Source organism: Leptonychotes weddellii, chromosome 9 (genome assembly GCF_054177405.1).
Source record: "Leptonychotes weddellii isolate Sample4059 chromosome 9, ASM5417740v2, whole genome shotgun sequence".
Classification (NCBI taxonomy): Eukaryota; Metazoa; Chordata; class Mammalia; order Carnivora; family Phocidae; genus Leptonychotes; species Leptonychotes weddellii.
The window spans coordinates 58,114,933-58,125,111 of record NC_138377.1 but is presented as its reverse complement, the minus strand read 5'-3'; positions in this window follow the sequence as shown (position 1 = coordinate 58,125,111).

The window sequence follows — 10,179 nt, the reverse complement described above, 5'->3', positions numbered from 1 at the left end:
GCGCTCCTTTCCTGCTGTTCTTTAAAATAAGCCAAGTTGAATCGACCTCAGGGCTTTTGCTCTTCCTGTGGCCCAATTTCTCAATTCATTTAGATCTCTCTTCAGATGTCTTCAGAGAGCCCCTTCCTGACAACCCCATCTAAAAGAGCACCTTACACTGCTTTACAATCTTTCATAACTCTTATTACTACCTAAAAGTTTGTATTTATCTATTATATCTCTTGCACTAATATGATTTTTTTGCAGATATTGAACCACCCCTGAAGCCCAGGAATAAATCCCACTTGATCATGGTGAATAATCCTTTTAATGTACTGTTGGATTTGATTAGCTAGTATCTTGTTGAGGATTTTTGCATCCATGTTCATCAGGGATATTGGTTTATAATTCTCCTTTTTGCTGGGGTCTTTATCTGGCTTTAGAATCCAGGTAATGCTGGCCTTGTAGGATGAGTTTGGAAGTTTTCCTTCCATTTCTATTTTTTGGAACAGCTTCAAAAGAATAGGTATTAATTCTCCTTTAAGTGTTTGGTAGAATTCCCCTGGGAAGACACCTGGCACTGGACTCTTGTTTGTTGGGAGATTTTTGATTACTGCTTCAATGTCTTTGCTGGTTATGGCTCTGTTCAGATTTTCTATTTCTTCCTGTTTCGGTTTTGGTAGTTTATGTGTTTCTAGGAATATATCCATTTCTTCCAGATTGCCCAGTTTGTTGGTATATAATTGGTCATAATATTCTCTTATAATTGTATTTCTGTGATGTTGGTTGTGATCTTGCCTTTTTCATTCATATTTTATTTGGGTTCTCTTTTCTTTTTGATAAGTCTGGCTAGGGGTTTATCAATTTTGTTAATTCTTTCAAAGAACCAGCTCCTAGTTCTGTTGATCTGTTCTACTGTTTTTCTTTTTATTTCTATATCATTTATTCCTGCTCTTATCATTATTATTTCCCTGCTTCTTCTGGTTTTAGACTTTTTTGCTGTTCTTTCTCCAGTTCCTTGAGGTGTAAGGTTAGGTTGTGCATTTGAGATGTTCCTTGCTTCTTGAGGAGAGACTGTATTCCTGGATCCTGCTAGATACTTCCCTCTTATGACTGCCTTTGCTGTGTCCCAAAGGTTTTGGACTGTTGTGTTTTCTTTTTTTTTTTTTTAATTTTATTTATTTATTTGACAGAGAGAGACACAGCGAGAGAGGGAACACAATCAGGGGGAGTGGGAGAGGGAGAAGCAGGCTTCCCGCGGAGCAGGGAGCCCGACACGGGGCTCGATCCCAGGACCCTGGGATCATGACCTGAGCGGAAGGCAGATGCCTAACGACTGAGCCACCCAGGCGCCCCTGGACTGTTGTGTTTTCATTTTTATTTGCTTCCAAGTATTTTTAAAATTCCTTTAATTTCCTGATTAACACATTCATTCTTCAGTACGCTGTTTTAGCCTCCATGTATTTGTGGTCTTTCCAAATTTTTTCTTGTGGTTGACTTCAAGTTTCAAAGCATTGTGATCTGAAAATATGCATGGTATCATCTCAGTCTTTTTGTACTGGTTGACGCATGATTTGTGACCTAGTATGTGATCTGTTTGGGAGAATGTTCTATGTGCACTTGAAAAGAAAGTGTATTCTGCTTTAGGATGAAATGCTCTGAATATTTCTGTTAAATCTATCTGATCCAGTATGGATTGTTCAAAGCCATTGTTTTCTTGTTGATCTTCTGCTTAGATGATCTGTCCATTGCTGTTGAGTGGGGCATTAAAGTTCCCTGTTATTATCATATTATTGTCAATGAGTTTCTTTAAGTTTGTTATTAATTGATTTATATATTCATATATATATTTGTTATTAATTAATTTACATATATTTGCTCTCAAGTTGAGGGCTTAAATATTTACAATTGTTAGATCTTCTTGTTGGATAGATCCCTTTATTATGATAGAGTGCCCTTCTTCATCTCTTACAGTCTTTGGCTTAATATCTAGTTTGTCTGATATAAGTATGGCTACTCCAGCTTTCTGATGTCCATTAGCATGATAAATAGTTCTCCACCCCCTTACTTTTAATCTGGAGGTGTCTTTGGGTCTAAAATGAGTCTCTTGTAAGCAGCGTATCAGTAGGTCTTTTTTTTTAATCCATTCTGATACCCTATTTCTTTTGATTCAGCATTTAGTCCATTTGCATTCAAAGTAATTATTGGTAGATATGAATTTAATGCCATTATGTTACCTGTAAAATCGCAGTTCTTGTAGATTTTCTCTGTTCCTTTCTAGTCTTTGTTACTTTTGGTCTCTCTTTCCCGCTCAAGAGGTCCCCTTTAAAATTTCTTGCAGAGCTGTTCTAGTGTTCACGAGCTCCTTTAGTTTTTGCTTATTTTGAAAACTCTCTTTCTCCTGTTCTGAATGACAGCCTTGCTGGATATAGTATTCTTGGCTGCATGTTTTTCCCATTCAGTATGTTGACTATATCATTCCACTCTCTTCTGGCCTGCTCTGTTTTTGTGGTCAGGTCTGCTGCTAACCTTATGTATCCACCCTTGTAGATTAAGGATGTTTTGTCCCTAGCTGCTTTCAGAATTCTCTATCTTTGTCTTTTGCAAGTTTCCCTATGATATGTCTTGGTGTTGATCTGTTTTTGTTGATTTTGAGGGGAGTTCCCCGTGCCTCTTGGGCTTGAATGCCTGTTTCCTTCCCCAGATTAGGGACGTTCTCAGCTATAATTGTTCAAATAGGCCTTCTGCCCCCTTTTTGTGCTCCTCTTCTTCTAGGACTCCTATGATATGGATATTACTGCGCTTTATGGAATCTCTCAGTTCCCTAAGTCTCTATTCATAATCTAATAGTTTTCTTTCCGTCTTCTTTTCAGCTTCCTTATTTTCTGTAATTTTATCTTCTTTATCACCTATTCGATCCTCTGCTTCTTCCATCCTCATTGTGATTACATCCAGTCAATTTTGCATTGCAGTTTTAGCATTTTTTATTTTGGCCTGACTAGTTTTTAGGTCTTTTATCTTTGTAGCCAGGATTTCTCTGCTGTCTTTTATGCTTCTTTAAAACCCAGCTAGTGTTCTTATGACTGTTGTTCTAAATTCTTGTTTATAGATATATTGCTTGTATGTGTTTTGAGCAAGTCCCTCTCTGTGATTTCTTCTTGATCTTTGTTTTGGGGAGAATTCTTCTGTCTTGTCATTATGTCTAGGTTTCTTTCTTTTGCATGTTATGAAAGCTTGTTATGTTTCATGCTCCTGAGAGTAATACTGTATTAAGAAGGGGTCCCACACTGTTGAGGGCCTGGCACTCTGGGAAGTGTTTCTGGTGTATGCTGTGTGCAGTCTGCTGTTGTGTTTTGGCTGATTTTCACCACAGGTCAGTCCTCTGCAGAGTTCCTCCTTCTTGCAGTGAGGAGTGTTTGGACCTTTAACTAGGTTTGCTTTGATTTGTTTTTGAAGATAGGCCTGATTTAAAAAAAAAAAAAAAAAAAAAGCCTGATCCCAGAAAAGAGACAAGGAAAAGGAAAAAGAAAACATAGTAACAATAGAAATACAAGCCTGATTCCAAAGAAAAAGAAAGAAGGAAAAAAGAAAGAGGAAAAAAAAGCCTGATCCAAAAAAATGAGAAAAGGAAACAAGCCAACAAATGAATAAAAAACTATAAGCCTGATGCCAAAGGAAAAATAAATAAATAAAAAAGATAAAAAAGAAAACATATTAAAAAAAAAAAAAGCCTGGTCTTATTTCCACCAGAATTGAAGCTGATGCTTTGGAGCACTTTACGAACAGTTGCCTTGATGTATACCGAGGGCCTGTGTTGGTCTTCTGAGGGAGAGGCCCACTGCAGTGGCTAACAGTCAGACCTGCCCTTGTAAAGATTCTCCTGCCACATGTAGGGGCAGGGTTTGGTGTAAGCGACTCCAGCCTCTTCTCTCTGAAGTCCAACTGTGCTGGTGTGTGTGTGTGTGTGTGTGTGTAAGATGCTGTCCCCTCATCCTCTTGTCCCCAAAGAGGGGAACCCGTTGCTGCCACTGTTCGGGAGGCCCTCAGAGAAAAGTGAACAATCTCTTTTTTTGTGTCCCAGGCTTTCATCAGATTCCTGTCCTCAACCTGTCTGTGCCTGGCTGTATGCATGCCTGGCGCCACTGTTCTGTGTTTTATCTCTGGCTTGTGCCTGGGATTCAAAACAACAAATCTTAAAGTATCTAGCAGCACATGGACCCTCTCCCTTCCTCTGGAGGAGAGCCTTGCAGTGCTACTCTTGGCACTGTTCTGTCCCAGAAAAGCAGTCGCATGATTGCATAAGTGCCTGGAGTCTGTTGAAGCACAGCGAAAACCTGCAACCAGGTTATCTGCCCTCTGCATGTGCCTCTGTCCCCTGCTGTTGAATGGCCCCTCAGTACCACCCGGTGGGCCTTTGTCTTTGGAGAGGCAAACTACCCTCTTCCAAGTGTGCTCTAGGAACGGGAACATTCGCTCCTCGTGTGACTCAGGGGATCGCCACACCTGGGCATCTTGCACGATCCCTGCTCACTGATCTCGCTCCCCTTCTCTCCCTTTTCTGACTTTACTCTGCGAAAGGGTTCCCTTTCGCATGGTGCTTTTCTCTCTCCTAATTCACGTCTCTCAATCTCTCATCTGCCTCGTTCTTTCCCTCCAATTGTGTAGATTGTTTTTTCTTTCTTTCTTTCTTTCTTTCTTTCTTTCTTTCTTTCTTTCTTTCTTTCTTTCTTTCTTTTTCTTTCTTTTTTTCTTCCTTCCTTCCTTCCTTCCACCTTCCTTTCTCTCTCTCTCTTTCTTTCTTTCTAAGATTTTATTTAATTATTAGAGAGAGAGAGAGGGCCAGCACAAGCAGGGGCGAAGGGCAGAGGGAAAGGGAGAAGCAGGCTCCCTGCTGAGCAGGGAGCCCAACATGGGACTCGATCGTTACCTGAGCTGAAGGTAGACGCTTAACCGATTGAGGCACCCAGGTGCCTTGTGTAGATTGTTTTTTTAATCCTCAGATCAATTTCCTAGTTGTTCAAAATGATTTGATGTTGATCTAGTTGTGTTTGAGGAATGAGGCAACCCCAGGGTCCCACTACTACTCTGCCATCTTCACTCTTTCCTCTTTAAGGTTTTCGGTATATAGTATGTTATCTGCAAATAGTTAAAGTTTTACTTCTTCCTTACCAATTTGGATGCCTTTTATTCCTTGTCTGATTGCTGTGGCTAGGACCTACAGTACTATGGTGAATAAAAGTGGTGAGAGTGGATGTTCTTGTCTTGTTCCTGATCTTAGGGGAAAAGCTCTCAGTTTTTCACCTTTGAATATAATGTTAACTGTGGGTTTTTCATATATGGACTTTATTATGTTGAGATATGTTCCCTCTACTACTTTTTTGAGAGTTCTTCTCATAAATGGATGTTGTACTTTGTCAAGTGCTTTTTCTGCATCTATTGAAACAATCATATAGTTTTTATTCTTTCTTTTATTGATATGATGTATTGCATCAGTAGGTTTGCAAATATTGAACCACCCTTGCATCACAGGAGTAAATCTCACTTGATCATGGTGAATGATTTTCTTTAATGTATTGTTGGATTTGGTTTGCTAATATTTTACTGAGGATTTTTGCATCTGTGTTCATCTGAGATATTGGCCTGTAGTTCTCTTTTTTGTAGTGTCTTTATCTGGTCTTGGTATCAGGGTAATGCAGTCCTCATAGAATGAATTTGGAAGTTTTCCTTCCTCTACTATTTTTTGGAATGGTTTGAGAAGAATAGGTTTAACTCTTCTTTAAATGTTTGGTAGAATTCACTTGTGAAGCCATCTGGTCCTGGACTTTTGTTTGTTGGGGGTTTTTTGATTACTGATTCAATTTCATTGCTGGTAATTGGTCTGTTCAAATTTTCTATTTCTTCTTGATTCAGTTTTGGAAGGTTATATGTTTCTAGGAAGTATCCATTTCTTCTGTGTTATCCAATTTATTGGCATATAATTTTTCATAATATTCTCTTATGATTGTATGTCTGTGGTGTCATTGTTATTTCTCGTCTTGCATTTCTCATTTTATTTGAGGCCTCTCATTTTTTTTTTTTTTTTAATGAGTCTGGCTAAAGTTTTATCAATTTTGTTGATCATTTGATGAGCCAGCTCTTGGTTTTGTTAATCTGTTCTATTCTGTTTTTGTTTCTATTTCATTTATTTCTGTCTAATCTTTATTATTTCCTTACTTCTACTGGTTTTGGATTTTGTTTGTTCTCTTTTTTCTAGCTCCTTTAGGTGTAAGGTTAGGTATTTGAGATTTTTTTTTTTGCTTCTTGAGGTAAGCCTATATTGCTATAAACTTCCCTCTTAGAACAGCTCTGGTGCATCCCAAAGATTCTGGACTGTTGTATTTTCATTCCTACCAGTTTTTTTTTTAATGGTTTGAGATAAAATTCACATACCATATAATTCATCTGTTTGAAGTGTATAATTTAATGGCTCTTAATATAGTCACAGAATTGTACATCTGTTATCATCAATTTTAGAACATTTTCATTACTCAAAAAATCCTTATATCCTTAACCTATGTTTCTCCATGTACCCTTAGTTCTAGGTAATCACTAATTTATTTTCTGTCTTTATAGATTTATCTATTTGGACATTTCATATAAATGGAATTATACAATATATGGTCTTTTGTGACTGGCTTCTTTCACTTAGCATTGTGTTTTCAAGATTAATCCATGTTGTAGTATATTTCAGTTCTTCATTTCTTTGTATTGCTGAGTGTTAGTTCATTGTATGGATATACCACTTTTTATTTATCTGTTACATCAGTTGATGCACATTTGGATTGTTTCTGCTTTTTGGCTATTATGAATAATGCTGCTATGAATATTTAAAAGTTTTTGTATGGACCTACACTTTCTGTTCTCTTGGGGATATACTTAGCAGAAGAATGCTGAGTCATGTCACAACTCTATGTTTAATCAGTTGAGGAATTGCCAGGGTGTTTCCAAACTTTACATTTACACCACTTTACATTTCTTCCAGCAGTGATAGAAGATTCCAAATTTTCAACATCCTTTTTTCAATACTTTCTCTTTTTGATTATAGATATGGGTATGAAGTGGTTTCCCATTGTGGTTTTGAATTGTGTTTCCCACTAGTTTTTCTAAAACTAAATGATAAAACTAAAACAATAATGAGATTGAAGCTGGGCAGTTTACTGGCTAACAATTTAAGAAGTCATTTTAATCATAAAAGAGTAGAGATGATTTGGCACATGTGAGTAAGCATTTTAAGCATTTTGCAAGGCTTTACCTTCTCTTTTTGGTTCTTATTTAGCAATTAACAGTTAAAACATTTTATTTTGTACCTAAGTTCAAAAAGGTTTTGTGGTTCCACAAAAATAATCTTCACAAATACCCTAGATATTTTTATTACAGTTTTTCTTTCCCTTTAAAATACAGTATCCATCCCTTTTGGTTCCTAAACAACATAGTTGAGAATGTCGAAGTGATTATAGACAAACTCAGTTGAACAATCCAAGGACCATCTTCAGACACTGTGTTTACTCATGGGTGCTACCTTTACAAAGTTTCCAGCCTTGTGGGGAAGACAGATACACATATTTATTTACATATGAGGAAGAATGCAGTAGGCATAGCAGTTGGTGGGTATAAACAGAGTATGTTAATACCATAATGGAGAGAATTTAGTTCCAGTTTTAAGCAAAGGCAGTATTTTGAAAATTAGGTAGAATGTTGGCAGGTAGAAAAATAGCAGAAAAGAAGAAAATTCTAGGTTGAAGGAATTACGTGAGCAAAGTCATGGTAGGAGGTAATTATAAGGTGTTTGGAATCAGAAGTAATCTGTATGGCTATAGTGTATGGTATACTGGGACCATAGGGCTTGTGGGAAATCTAATGGAAGATAGACTGGATGCTTATGATATGTAGAAGAGTTTGGATTTTGTCCTGTAATCACTGGGATACACTAAAAAGTTTTCTACTAATATACAATACATGATAAAATCTGTGCTTTTCAGAGGTCAGATTTATAGTGATGCTGAACAACCAATTAGGGACAGATGGGAAGCAAAGAATGCTGTCACAATACCAAAGTGAGTTGACTTTTCAACTAAAATTGACTTAAAAGTAGGTTTTTTTGTTTTTGTTTTTTTTAATTTCACATAACAAGAGATGTGGAAGTTACAGAGTTGGTTAAAAGGCAGCCCAACTATTTCAGATAGCATTTCTGCATTTCTTTTGGCTTAATCCTTATGGTCACAAGATGGCTGTCTCACTCAGTCATGAAGAGGAAGGAAAAGAGTGTGCTCTCTTACTGTTTTTTTGTTAGGGAAGAAAACTTTCATTAGGCACTCTGAATTTCATTAACTAGGACTGGATCTCATGACTGATTTAGCTGCAAGGCAAAGTGGGGAATCTGACATTTTCCACCTTAATATTGGGAGGTGAGTTCTGCCTTTGAAAAGAAGGGATGGGGGCAAGTGTTCTCAGGGGGTTAGCAACCAGCAGTGTCCTCAGATGCTCATATCCTCTAGTTAGCAGTAAAAAGGCAAAGGAAGAGACAGATTTAAGACAGGTTAGAAAAGAAGGAGGGATTAAAGACAACTCTAGGTTTCGGTGGTGAATGAAAAGATGGTGATGCCATTTACCAAAATGTATTTCCCAATTTGAAATTGAATAGGGTTCTGACTCTATTAATAACACTTATTGACCATAAAACTTGATGCCTAGGACCCTTTAACCTCACTTTCTAATCACTAATGGAATGGAACATAGAGGAGGCCGTGCAGGTAGCATGGTAGTTTTTAAGCGCTACTCCTAGGATCAGTGCCAGCTTGCTGCATCAAAATCACCTGGGGAGCTTGTTAAATCAGAATCTCTGGGAATTGATATTTTTAGGTCTGGGATTTGATCATCAGTTTTGTTAACAAGATCCCCAGGTAATTCTAATACACAGCTAGGTTTGGATATATTTGGTAGGAAAAGTGTGGACTTCGATTTGAGGCAAACCTGAATTTGAATCCCAGCTCTTCACTTACTAACTATGTGAACTTGGACAAGGCACTTGACTTCTCAGAGCTGAGACCCCTCACCTGTGAAATATGTAACAATAATAATATTATTAACATTACCGAATGATATACCACAATTACTAACCCAGGAAATGAATGGGTGCGCCCTGGCGCTGCCGTGGCCAACTGCTCTGTCCTGGGTAATCTGGGGGGGCTGGACAAGTTGAAAGCATAGCCCCTGGCTAGATTTGCCAACACTGTTGCTGGAGAAACTCGGATGAACTTGTCACAAGAGAAGCCAGTCACTCAAGAAATGAGGGTTTGGAAAAGAGAAAGGGAGAAATTTATTTCATGTGTTGGCAGCCAGGACAGGTGGCAGGCTCAAGCCTTACCAACTGATCTCTCCACCGGCAAGATGGACATCTAGAATTTTATAGGAGAGGTTGATGGGGGGTATGCCAAGAGAGCAGGCAGAGAGTGTATGATCATGGATGGGTGGGGGGCTCCATATGTGGGCAGCTCATAATTATGGGCAGGGAAGAGGATGTGTGGTGTGTGGTCTAGGCATTCCATTGCTATCAGGGCTTTTCTGCTCTGGTGTTTGGAATGTTTCAGTCATTGCAAAATGTCTTGTCAGTGCCTCAAGAAAGTGCAATTGGAAATAAGCACAATGATTTTTAGTTAGAGCATGAGTTAAGCAGTCTTGTCTATTTCTGGTTTTAATTGTTGGGGTCTATAGTTGAGCAAAGGGCTTGCTAACAATAGCTACTATATAGAGCTATTGTAAAATATAGGGATATATATGTAATGTGTCTAGCATAATAACTGGCACTTGTAAAGATTCATTAACTCACTATGTTTTTGTGTGTTAGCCTGTAGTAAGTACTACACATTTGAATTAGCAAAGAGACACAGATTTCGATACAGCTACAACAAAAGGCAAATAAGAAGCAGACTATAGTAAATTGCTTCTCTTGGTGCTTGCTTCTCTTAGTATCCATTATTATCAATAGCTGATTTCCTTTTGGTCCAGCCAAATATCTTCCAGTCTTGAGTATTTGAACCTTTTTTTGTTTTCTTTTTTTGCATTTTTAAAAAGATTTGTTTACTTATTTATTATTAATGTTCAATTAGCCAACATATAATACATCATTAGTTTTTGATGTAGTGTTCAGCGATTCATTAGTTG